Here is a 9,861-nt window from a genome sequence, read left to right on the forward strand (position 1 = left end):
GCAGCATAAAGAAAGGAAAGAAGAGAAGAAAGAAACTTTTGAAGAACCATTTATACATGTTTCATCTGTTGTGTGACAGAGTTATAGTTGCTGTGATTACGTTTTTTTTCCACATATGCACACAAAACGCAAGTTATGACTGCTCAGTGGTCAAGTCCACCTACAGATCTAACAAGCAATATTGGCTGGCAAGTGTGTTGTTCATTGTCAGGAAGGCCAGCGAGCATCGGCAAGACTATGTGTCTGTAATGACTTGCTTACAGTATGGTACTATACAGTTACATGATGCCATAACTGAATCATCAAAATTTCAACATAGGAAAAAACCCACAAATTTACAATAAATTATAAAATTTAAGATACCTCATTCAAAAAAATTTTATGGGGGGCAGAGCCAAGATGGCAGAGTGAAAGCAGTGACTTGCTTGAGCTCTCCCCCAACCCCCCCCAAATACCATAAAAAATGGCTGTAAAGAAATTCTGAAGCAGCAGAACCCACTAAAAGACAGAGTGAAACACATTTCCAGCCCAAGACAACCTGGATGATTGATCAGAAAGGTGTATCGTGCCGGACTGGGAGCGCAGCGCAGGGTGGGCACGCAGGCCACAGCAAACCTGGAGCAGGCCTCGGAGGACTGAATCACGGGCAGCTGTGGAGGTTTCCAGACTCCTCAATGCCAAAGACAACTTAGAAGGTCAATGGGAAAAGTCTGTTTCTGTCCGTGGTCAGAGAGGAAAGCGGGGTGTCAGCTCCATTCACCAAGAGCCTTGGCCCTGGGCGGGGGGGAAAGCTGCTTCCCAAGCTTCCGGCCCAGAGACTGAGGGGGAATCCACTGGCTGATCAGAAAGGGACTGTAGGAAACTCTTTGCCAGTGCTGAGGCAGGAATCTCCTGCTTTGCCCGTGTGTGGGTCTGGGTCACAGTTCTGGGCGGCAGTGCTGGGGTGAGGAGGAGCGCTGGAGTGGTGGAGCTTGTAGTGGCTGTGGAGAGGATCCCCTCCCCACAGTTATGGGACAGAAAGGAATACTTGTGGTTACAGGCCAGGAAAGGAGTAAACACCTCGCCCCTTATCATACCACCTTGGAAGAACTGAAAATTTGCGGGTCTCTACAAGTATCTCTGAAAACAGCTACACAAACCCCTGAAGCTTGGGACAGTACACTCTCCACATTGGAAGCAGACTCTTACCTTAACAAGGAGTTTAAAACTCAAGTAATTGGCTGGGATAATGAGCAAGCAGGGCAAAAAGAGTCAGACTGTATTATCTTACTTTCATGAAAAAGAAGATCAAAATATACAACCAGAAGAAGACAACAAAATCAAAGCTCCTACATCCAAAGCCTCCAAGAAAAATATCAATCAGTCCCAGACCTTGGAAGAGCTCAAAAGGGATTTTGAGAAGCAAGCAAGGGAAGTAGAGGAAAAACTGGGAAGAGAAATGAGAGTGATACAAGAAAATCATGAAAAACAAGTCAACAGCTTGCTAAAGGGGACCCAAAAAAATACTGAAGAAAATAACACCTTAAAAAACAGCCTAACCCAAATGGCAAAAGAGGTCCAAAAAGCCAATGAGAAGAAAAGTGCCCTAAAAATCAAAATTGGCCAAATGGAAAAGGAAGTCCAAAAGATTACTGAAGAAAATACTTCCTTAAAAGTTAGAATAGAGCAATTGGAAGACAGTGACTTTATGAGAAATCAAGACACTGTAAAATAAATCCAAAAGAATGAAAAATTAGAAAACAATGTGAAATATCTCATTGGAAAAACAACTGACCTGGAAAATAGATCCAGGAGAGAGAATTTAAAATTATTGGACTGTCTGAAAGTCATGATCAAAAGAAGAGCCTAGACATCATCTTTCAAGAAATTATCAAGGAAAACTGCACTGATATTTTAGAACCATAGGGCAAAATAGAAATTGAAAGAATCCACTGATCACCTCCTGAAAGAGATCCCTAAAGGAAAACTCCTAGGAATATTGTAGCCAAATTCCAGAGTTCTCAGGTCAAGGAGAAAATTTTACAAGCTGCCAGCAGGAAACAATTCAAGTACTGTGGAAACACAATCAGGATAACACAAGATTTAGCAGCTTCTACATTAAAGGACTGCAGGGCATGGAATATAATATTCCGGAGGCCAAAGGAGATAGTATCACAACCAAGAATCACCTACCCAGCAAAACTGAGCATAATCCTTCAGGGGAAAAAATGGTCATTCAGGGCAATAGAGGACTTTCAAGCATTCCTGATGAAAAGACCAGAGCTAAACAGAAAATTTGACTTTCAAATACAGGACTCCAGTGGAACATGAAGAGGGAAACAGGAAAGAGAAATCATAAGACACTTATTAAGATTGAACTGTTTACATTCCTGCATGGAAAGATGATATTTGTAACTCATGAGAACTTTGTCAGTATTAGGGTAGTTGAAGGAAAAAAACTGTATGTATGTGTATATATAGTAAGACAGAGGACACAGGGTGAGTTGAAGATTAAGGGGTCATATCTGGAGAATAAAATTAAGGGATGAGAGAGGATGATACTCGGAGAAGAAAGGGAGAGGTAGAATGCAGTAAATTATCTCACAAAAAAAAAAACAGAAAAGAAAAGTCTCTCACAGTGGAGGGAAGAAAGAGGGGAAGGTGAGAGGGAATGAGGGAATCTCATTCTCATAGGATTTGGCTTAAGGAGAGAATAACATACACATTCAATTGGGTATGGAAATCTGTCTTACCCTACAGGAAAATAGGGGGAGAAGGGGACGGGGGGGGGGGTGATAGAGAGGAGGGCAGATTGGGAAAGAGGGTAATCAGAAGCAAATACTTCTGAGGAGGGACAGGGTCAAAAGAAAGAATAGAATAAAGGGCAGGGCAGATAGGATTAAGGGAAATAGAGTTAGTTTTTCACAACATGTCTACTAAGGAAGTGTTTTGCATAACTGCACATGTACAACCTATATTGAGTTGCTTGCCTTTTCAATGAGAGTGGGTAGAGTGGGAGGAAGGGAGAAAATTTGGAACTCAAAGTTTTAAAAACACATGTTTTTTTAAAAAAAATGTTTTCACATGCAACTGGGAAATGAGAAATACAGGAAATGGGGTACAGAAGTCTATCCTGCTCTACAGGAAAATAGAAGGGGAAGAAGATAAGAGAAGGGAGGGGGGAGAGATAGAAGAGAAGGCAGACCAGGGGAAGGGGTATTCAGAATGCATGCCATCTTGGGGTGGGGGGAGGGGTGAGAAATTTGGAACTCAAAAACTTGTTGAAGTGAATATTGAAAACTAAAAATAAATAAATTTATATTAAAAAAAAAAAAAAAATAACCTGAAATAGGGAAGGATGATTAAAAAAAATTTTTTTTTAAGTTTTATGGAGTTTTTTTAAATGACATGCCCATGAGGGTGCTGAGTAATTTTTTTTCTTTTTTAAGGGGACACTGGGCCAAATAAGTTTGGGAACCTCTGCATTATGCTGCCTTTCCATAGATTATGTCTAAGGTTTTTTCAGCAATACATTTTATGATCTCTTAGGGTTCTAGGTGTCTGATTGTGAACTCACAAAAGAAGACATGGAGGCCCTGCTCAGCCTGAATAGAAAGCTTCTGTTGGGTAAATTAAGGAATTTACTTAGAAATAAGTTAGCTTAGCTTCCCTTCCTTCTACTTTAACAGTATGTGTTCTTTTAATAGCAATCGCTGGACATGATCGCTTGTAGCAGGAAGGAGGATATTAACACTTTCACTGCTGCAACAAAAGCCAGATCTTACCCTAGATCCCAAATGCTATTATCTATACCTAAGTGCTATTATCCCCATTTTACATATAGGCAATCAGGTCATGTGACATGCCCAGGGTCACACAGTTAGTCAGTGTCTGGAGGCAAATTTGAATTTTGGGGTTCCCAATTACGGGTCCTGCATTCTGTGCACAGCACCAACTGAGAAATTGAAGGTGGGGTGGATTTCCATGGGGTGGGTGTTACCCTCTGTGAAGCGATTAGTATGGCTTCCAGGGAAAATCATCCTACTTGGGGGACTGGTGAAAGATCTTCAGGAAACTTCCCCACTTAGTCTGAGGAAGGTCAAGGGTTTTCCACAAGCTGCTTCATTACACTTATTGTGGATGGACGTGTCTTAATACGATTATGGGGAAATATCCCCTCTCTGAGTTCATGTGATAGGTTTAGTTTTTTGTTAACTTGATTAGTCATGTCCCACTCTTTGTGACCCCATTCAGAGTTTTCTTGGTAAAGATATTGGAGTGGTTTGCCATTTCCTTCTCTAACTCCTTTTACGGATGAGGAAACCAAGGTAAACAGGGTTAAAGAAAGTGTCTAAGGCTGGATTTGAACTCAGGTCCTCCTGACATTAGGGCTAGTGCTCTATCCATTGTGCCACTGCATTATATGGTGGGAAACTACTGCCAAATATACATTTACCACCTAACAAAAATTATAAAGGTAAAAACCTAGATTTGGGGGCTAGGTAGCACAGCGGATAGAGTCAGGCCCTGGAGTCAGGAGGACCTGAGTTCAAATCTGGCCTTGAGACACTTACTAGCTTTCTGACATTAAGCAAGTCACAACCCACTTTGCCTAAAAAAAAAAAAACAAAGAAAAAACAAAGAAAATCACAAGCCCTAAGTTTAATTATTATTATTCTTAAGCATGGATTATACATGAATAATTCTTAGGATTCTAAAGACACTTCTTATAGGTAAAGTTAGAGCAGTGACATTGAAATCATTCTTTTACAAATTTCAATCCAAGCCTATGCTTCCTTCAATGCCATAAAAATTGAACAAACTTAGGTAAACAGGCTCATGACATCATGCCTCCCCTAATGAAACAAACGTCAGCAAACCAACTCTCCAGGTAAACTAAGTCAGGCACAGATTAGAGCGTTCACAGCCTGATGGAGGAGGAGAATTTACATGTCACCACAGAGGCTGTCCCTGCTGCTGTTTGTCCTTTGTTCTCCAAGACCATGACGTGAGGGAGGTGATGCTTAGACATACAAGTGAATTGGATTTAAGTGAGGGAGGGCTGTGCACAGTCACCAGCCTCACTTTCTCCTCTGAAACCATCTGGGTTCAGTGGCAAAATACAGATCAGGATGACTGGGCATGGTGCTGGGTGCGGTGGAAAACCTTTGCCTTTTTAAGCTAAGATTTTTAACATATCTCAGTTTGACTGAGACAACACCCATTCAGAGATTGAGGCTAGGTTAGAAGGTCTTTAACATATCTCAGTTTGAGGCAACACCCATTCAGTGATTAAGGCTAGGTTAGAAGGTCTTTAACAGATCTCACTTTGACTGAGCAACACCCATTTAGTGGCTAAGACTGGGTTAGAAGGTCTTTAACATATCTCAGTTTGACTGAGGCAATGCCCATTCAGTGATCAAGGCTAGGCAAGAAATGAAGCAGAGGATGACCTCTTTACCTACTCCATAAAACAACACCAACAACAACAACCAATCTGGGAGAAACTCCTCAGGGTCTCAGACCAAAGCAGAAAGGATTACTGTTTACATTCACTCTGAACCAATCAGGGCCAAAATGACGACCACGTGGGACTTGGCCTGGGACTTTTGTTGGCCAATCAGAGAGCCAGAGGTATTTGGGTCACTGAAGAGTTAGGGACAGTCTAGATCAGGCCCACAGGCTGCTTCCAGCCCACCAAAGGATTTTGGGCAGCCGACAAAAAACAGAGAGGATGTAATAGAAAGTAAAAACATAAGGAGTGCTTTGTCTGTGCTCCACTTAACTCACTATTGTGCTCATCATATAACTTGGCAGGTGGGTTGCCACTGCTCACTCTCTCCTCGTTGTCACATGACTGCCAGCAACCAACCACTATCAGTCTATCTCTAGCTTGACAGGACTGATTTCATGATAAATAAAAATTTTAATACTTGTACTTAATTGGTGTTAGTTGAAATTTCCTTTTTTTAAAAAAACATAGTTTACTTGCAAAATAGTTTATTCATTAATTATACTTTTACTTGGAAAGTGAGCTGCTAAAAATCCATCTGCAGCCTGAAAAAGTTTAGCCCATTTTAATTTTGGCCCCTACCTAATGCCAAGTTGTACAGATACTTTTTAGTATACTTTTCAGAAACTTCCTCTGGCTTCTTATCTAAGGAATGTTGAAGACTCCAAGTAAATTTTCACATCCCATAGGGCAAATTTTGGTGAGGTGAGTTTGATTTTGAGAAACGCTTTTAGTTAAACGAAATTTGCAGTAGAAATGGCCCTGAGTCCTGAATAATAAAAGGCAATTTCAAATTTCCATAACAATACCTGAAAGCCAGTACAAGGAAATATGGAGCTCACAAGACAGAAAAAACAGGGCAGCTTTATTGAGGGGAGATACTCAAAAGTGAATGCAATGGTTAGGGCCTCTGGGGGAGTGCAGCACATTCCCAGGAAAATCTAATGCATTTGTATGTATAGATTTCTCATCTGGATTTAGCTGGAGCAGACTTTGAGGGAAGGGAGTGAGGAGCCTGGACCTGGGCTGATGGAGTGGGGGAGGAGTGGGAGTGAGAAGAACCTTAAGAGGAATTGGAGGCCTTTAAAATTTATATTCAAATTAGCTTAGGGCACTTACTGCTGTTCTTACTCTGATACTTGTTTTCTTCTTGAGCTCAACAAGGTTTGATCTTTAATGGGTTGGAAAGATTACAGTACATCTTACAAGGTAGTTTAAGGAAGGTTCAGGTGTGTTTTCTGGTTTAGGCAGAGACCAATGAGATCCATTAGTGATACAGGAAACCTTGAGTCCTTAGAAGCTGTACACAAGAGAGATGACTGATCTCATTTGAGCCCCTCATCACCTGAAGAAGGCCAAAAACCCACACTAGCTAATTGGAGAGTATGATCTGAGCCCTTATCAATAATCCTTTGCAATACCAAAGTTCTCCTGCTGTGTCAGCAACCCCAAGAATGGATTAAGCCAACTGGGAGCTTTTCCCTGTTCAGACTGATTCTATATCACTATCACAGGATCATTATCTTGATTAAAGGCATTTCTTTTGTTCTCTTGTTGTTTTATGGCCCTCTCTTGTTAAGACACTACCTTGTTATGACACTCTCTTGTTTTGTGACATTCCCTTGTTTGTGGTTGACAGAAACCAGACTTGCTGGGGCTACTTTCTTGTTCTATGGAACCTAATTTTGGCTGAGAAAAGACACAGGCATCCTGAGTTAGGTGAGGAGGGAGGAGGGGACACTTCTTTTGTCTATGGGTACATAATCTCCTTCAACTCACCCTTTTTTTGAACTCAATTCAACTGCAGTTCCCGTGCATGGATGCATGCATGCTGCCCACTTGGAGAGAAATAGACAGGCATACCACCTAATTGTATTTGTCTTTCTTTTATTAGACTGAGCTCTGGAGGTTGACAATAGGCACTCAGCATTCTAGTTACCAGGAGAAAGGAAAGGAGGAGCAGGTGGGGCTTACTGCTCTATCTGCCTGTTTCTTAAGGATATTATGTCTTCTTTATCATTGACTCAGGAACTCAATCAAGCCCACTGACCAAAAGACCTTCAGGCTGTTGAGGATGTAAAGATCCACATTTCAGGGTCATTTTGTGATGGGGGGGAGGGAATATGTTGGTAGGGTGACTTGCATGCCTGGAATACTGTTCCTCTTCATCTCTGCCTTCTGGATTCTGCCTTATTTTGTCCCTAAGTGGACCTTGAAATGGTGCTGGTTGTAAGGCAGCTCCTTCAACACTTGGCATAGTTTTAGCAGGTTGGGATGAGAGAAGGCAGCCTCGTGGCTCACATCATGATGGAGTTGAGGGAAGAACCCTGAAAATAAAGAGGAGACTAGGTTAATCAGATGGGGGTGGGAGGACATTTCATGGCTCTCTATCACCAGAAAGCCCTCTTGATCAAGTATGGGGAGTCCCTCTCTCTAGGACTGGAGCAGGCTCCCACTCAGGCTGAGGGATTAGCTCAATAGGTGTAGCAGGAGACTGTCTGGGAGGATAGAGAAATTGCTAAAGCCAACATTCCCTGGCTGTTGGCTTTTTGACAGAAGTTGGGCTCCAGCATAATAAGACTAAAAGTAAACTAAGTCAGTAGATTCAGTAGTTAGAGGCTTTCTGAGATCTCAAAATGAAAGCGGAGAGCAGCTAATGGAGTCAGGGGCCACTCAAGTGAATGATTTTCTCCTGAAGGAATACTAACAGGCTCTATTGAGTAAACTACCCTGTGATCTCTGACCCAAGATGATGATTCTGTTGGGGTTGGAATCCTGAGGTTGGAGGAGAGCAGATGTGGTAAAGACTGGGAAGCTCCCACTAGTGTTAAGAAAGTGCTAGCTTATCCCATCATTGCTTGTGGAGGAAGAGGATGGTTGTAGAAGTTCAAACTGAAACCTGAGGAGTCTCTGGAAGGATGGTTCCCAGGGGCATGATCCAGTGGAGAAATGCTGAGAGGCTCTCAGTACAGGACTTCCATAGCCTAGAGGCTCTTTGAGGTTATAGATTTACAGAGCCAACTAAATTTATTAGAACCTCCAGAAAGTGGATATTTTTTGTCCCTTTTTAGGTAGTTGAGATGGGGAGTTATTCGGACTTCACCTTGTAAAGATGAATTCCCGGTTGCAGTCAGCTTCCTAGTGGGCATGTGGATGGATGGGAATGAAGTTCCTAAAGGAAGTGGATTTGAAAGATTAGATTTATGCACACTTCACCCCACCACCTGCCCTCTAGCCTGCCACATCTTATGTTTGGCCTGTGTCAGCTGCAATTGGATAGTGCTTTCTCCAAAAGTTCAGACTCTAGCTATGGGTCTCCCACACCACACAACAATACAGGTATGGGTTGATGAATTAGTGAAATATGAGCAGGAGGCTGGGACAGTTTCGACTTGAGCAAATACGGCCAAATCAGCTCACGAACTTAGCTTTCTTCTCCTTTCCCCCTTCTCACCATGTTGCTCCCTCTCTGTGATCTCTCCCTCCCCAACCACTTCTTCCCTGTTCTAGCCCTCCATCTGCAGTCCTCCCACTCAGACTCCCCCACCATTCCTTAGGAATAGCTACTGAAAAAGGGAATAGCAATCAAATTTAAGTCAAATGGAGACTTTGTTTACTCACTTTAACATTTCAATGCAGCCATAGTTCTGGGGAAGCTGTAGAGGGGTGATCATGGCTTGCTGTTCCCCCACCCCACCCCATGCAACTTGATAACCATGCCACTCCCTCTGAGCTTTATTGAGCAATAGAGTATAAATATAAACAGCCAGGGCTTCTGTCCAGTAGTCTTTGCCACAGCGTGAGAGGTTTCTGACTTTGCACAGAACTGACCTGACCTGTGAGGTGAAAGAAATGGCTCTTTCCAGCTCTCATAGGGTGACAATGAATGATGGGAATACCATCCCGGTGCTGGGACTTGGTACTTATGCGACCCAGAAGTGTAAGTATAGAGAGCATTGGGGTTTGTGGGTGAGGGTGAGTTGGACACTGGGAGGGTCGATGAAGTATGTTATTCTAATTCCCTTCTCATACCATAACACCCAGTACGGCACAAAGACTCTGGGGTAGAAATACATAATTATATGTCAAATACAGGATAGTGAATTTCTGTATAAACCTGACACTGTAGTAAATACATCACATCTTGATGTTAACCATCACTGGTGGGCCAGAGAGCCTGGAGTTGTAGTTCTTCCCAGGTTGGGAAAAGACAGCTAAGGTGAGATCAGCCCTCAGGTGGGAGGGAGGGAGGTTTTTCACTAAGCTCAGAGTTTGCAAAAGCTCTTGGGAGTGTATGAGGAAAGGAGAGGACCATCTGTGGCACACAGTGTCTGCTGTATCTGCCTTTCCCATCTTCGAGACCTTGACAG

The 9,861-nt window shown here is 42.5% G+C and overlaps 1 long non-coding RNA gene across 1 annotated transcript; it reads right to left on the reverse strand.

Annotated features, from left to right (window-relative positions):
• Positions 1-7,343: 7,343 nt before the first annotated feature.
• Positions 7,344-9,219, reverse strand: LOC144457796 (uncharacterized). The gene is made up of 3 exons (XR_013487304.1): positions 9,113-9,219; positions 8,595-8,663; positions 7,344-7,818 (listed from the first exon to the last, which is right to left on the reverse strand). It is a non-coding gene; the product is annotated as an uncharacterized LOC144457796 (long non-coding RNA).
• Between the last annotated feature and the right edge of the window lie 642 nt (positions 9,220-9,861).

Source organism: Phascolarctos cinereus, unplaced genomic scaffold (genome assembly GCF_003287225.1).
Source record: "Phascolarctos cinereus isolate Bilbo 61053 unplaced genomic scaffold, phaCin_HiC Scaffold_1;HRSCAF=81, whole genome shotgun sequence".
NCBI lineage: Eukaryota > Metazoa > Chordata > Mammalia > Diprotodontia > Phascolarctidae > Phascolarctos > Phascolarctos cinereus.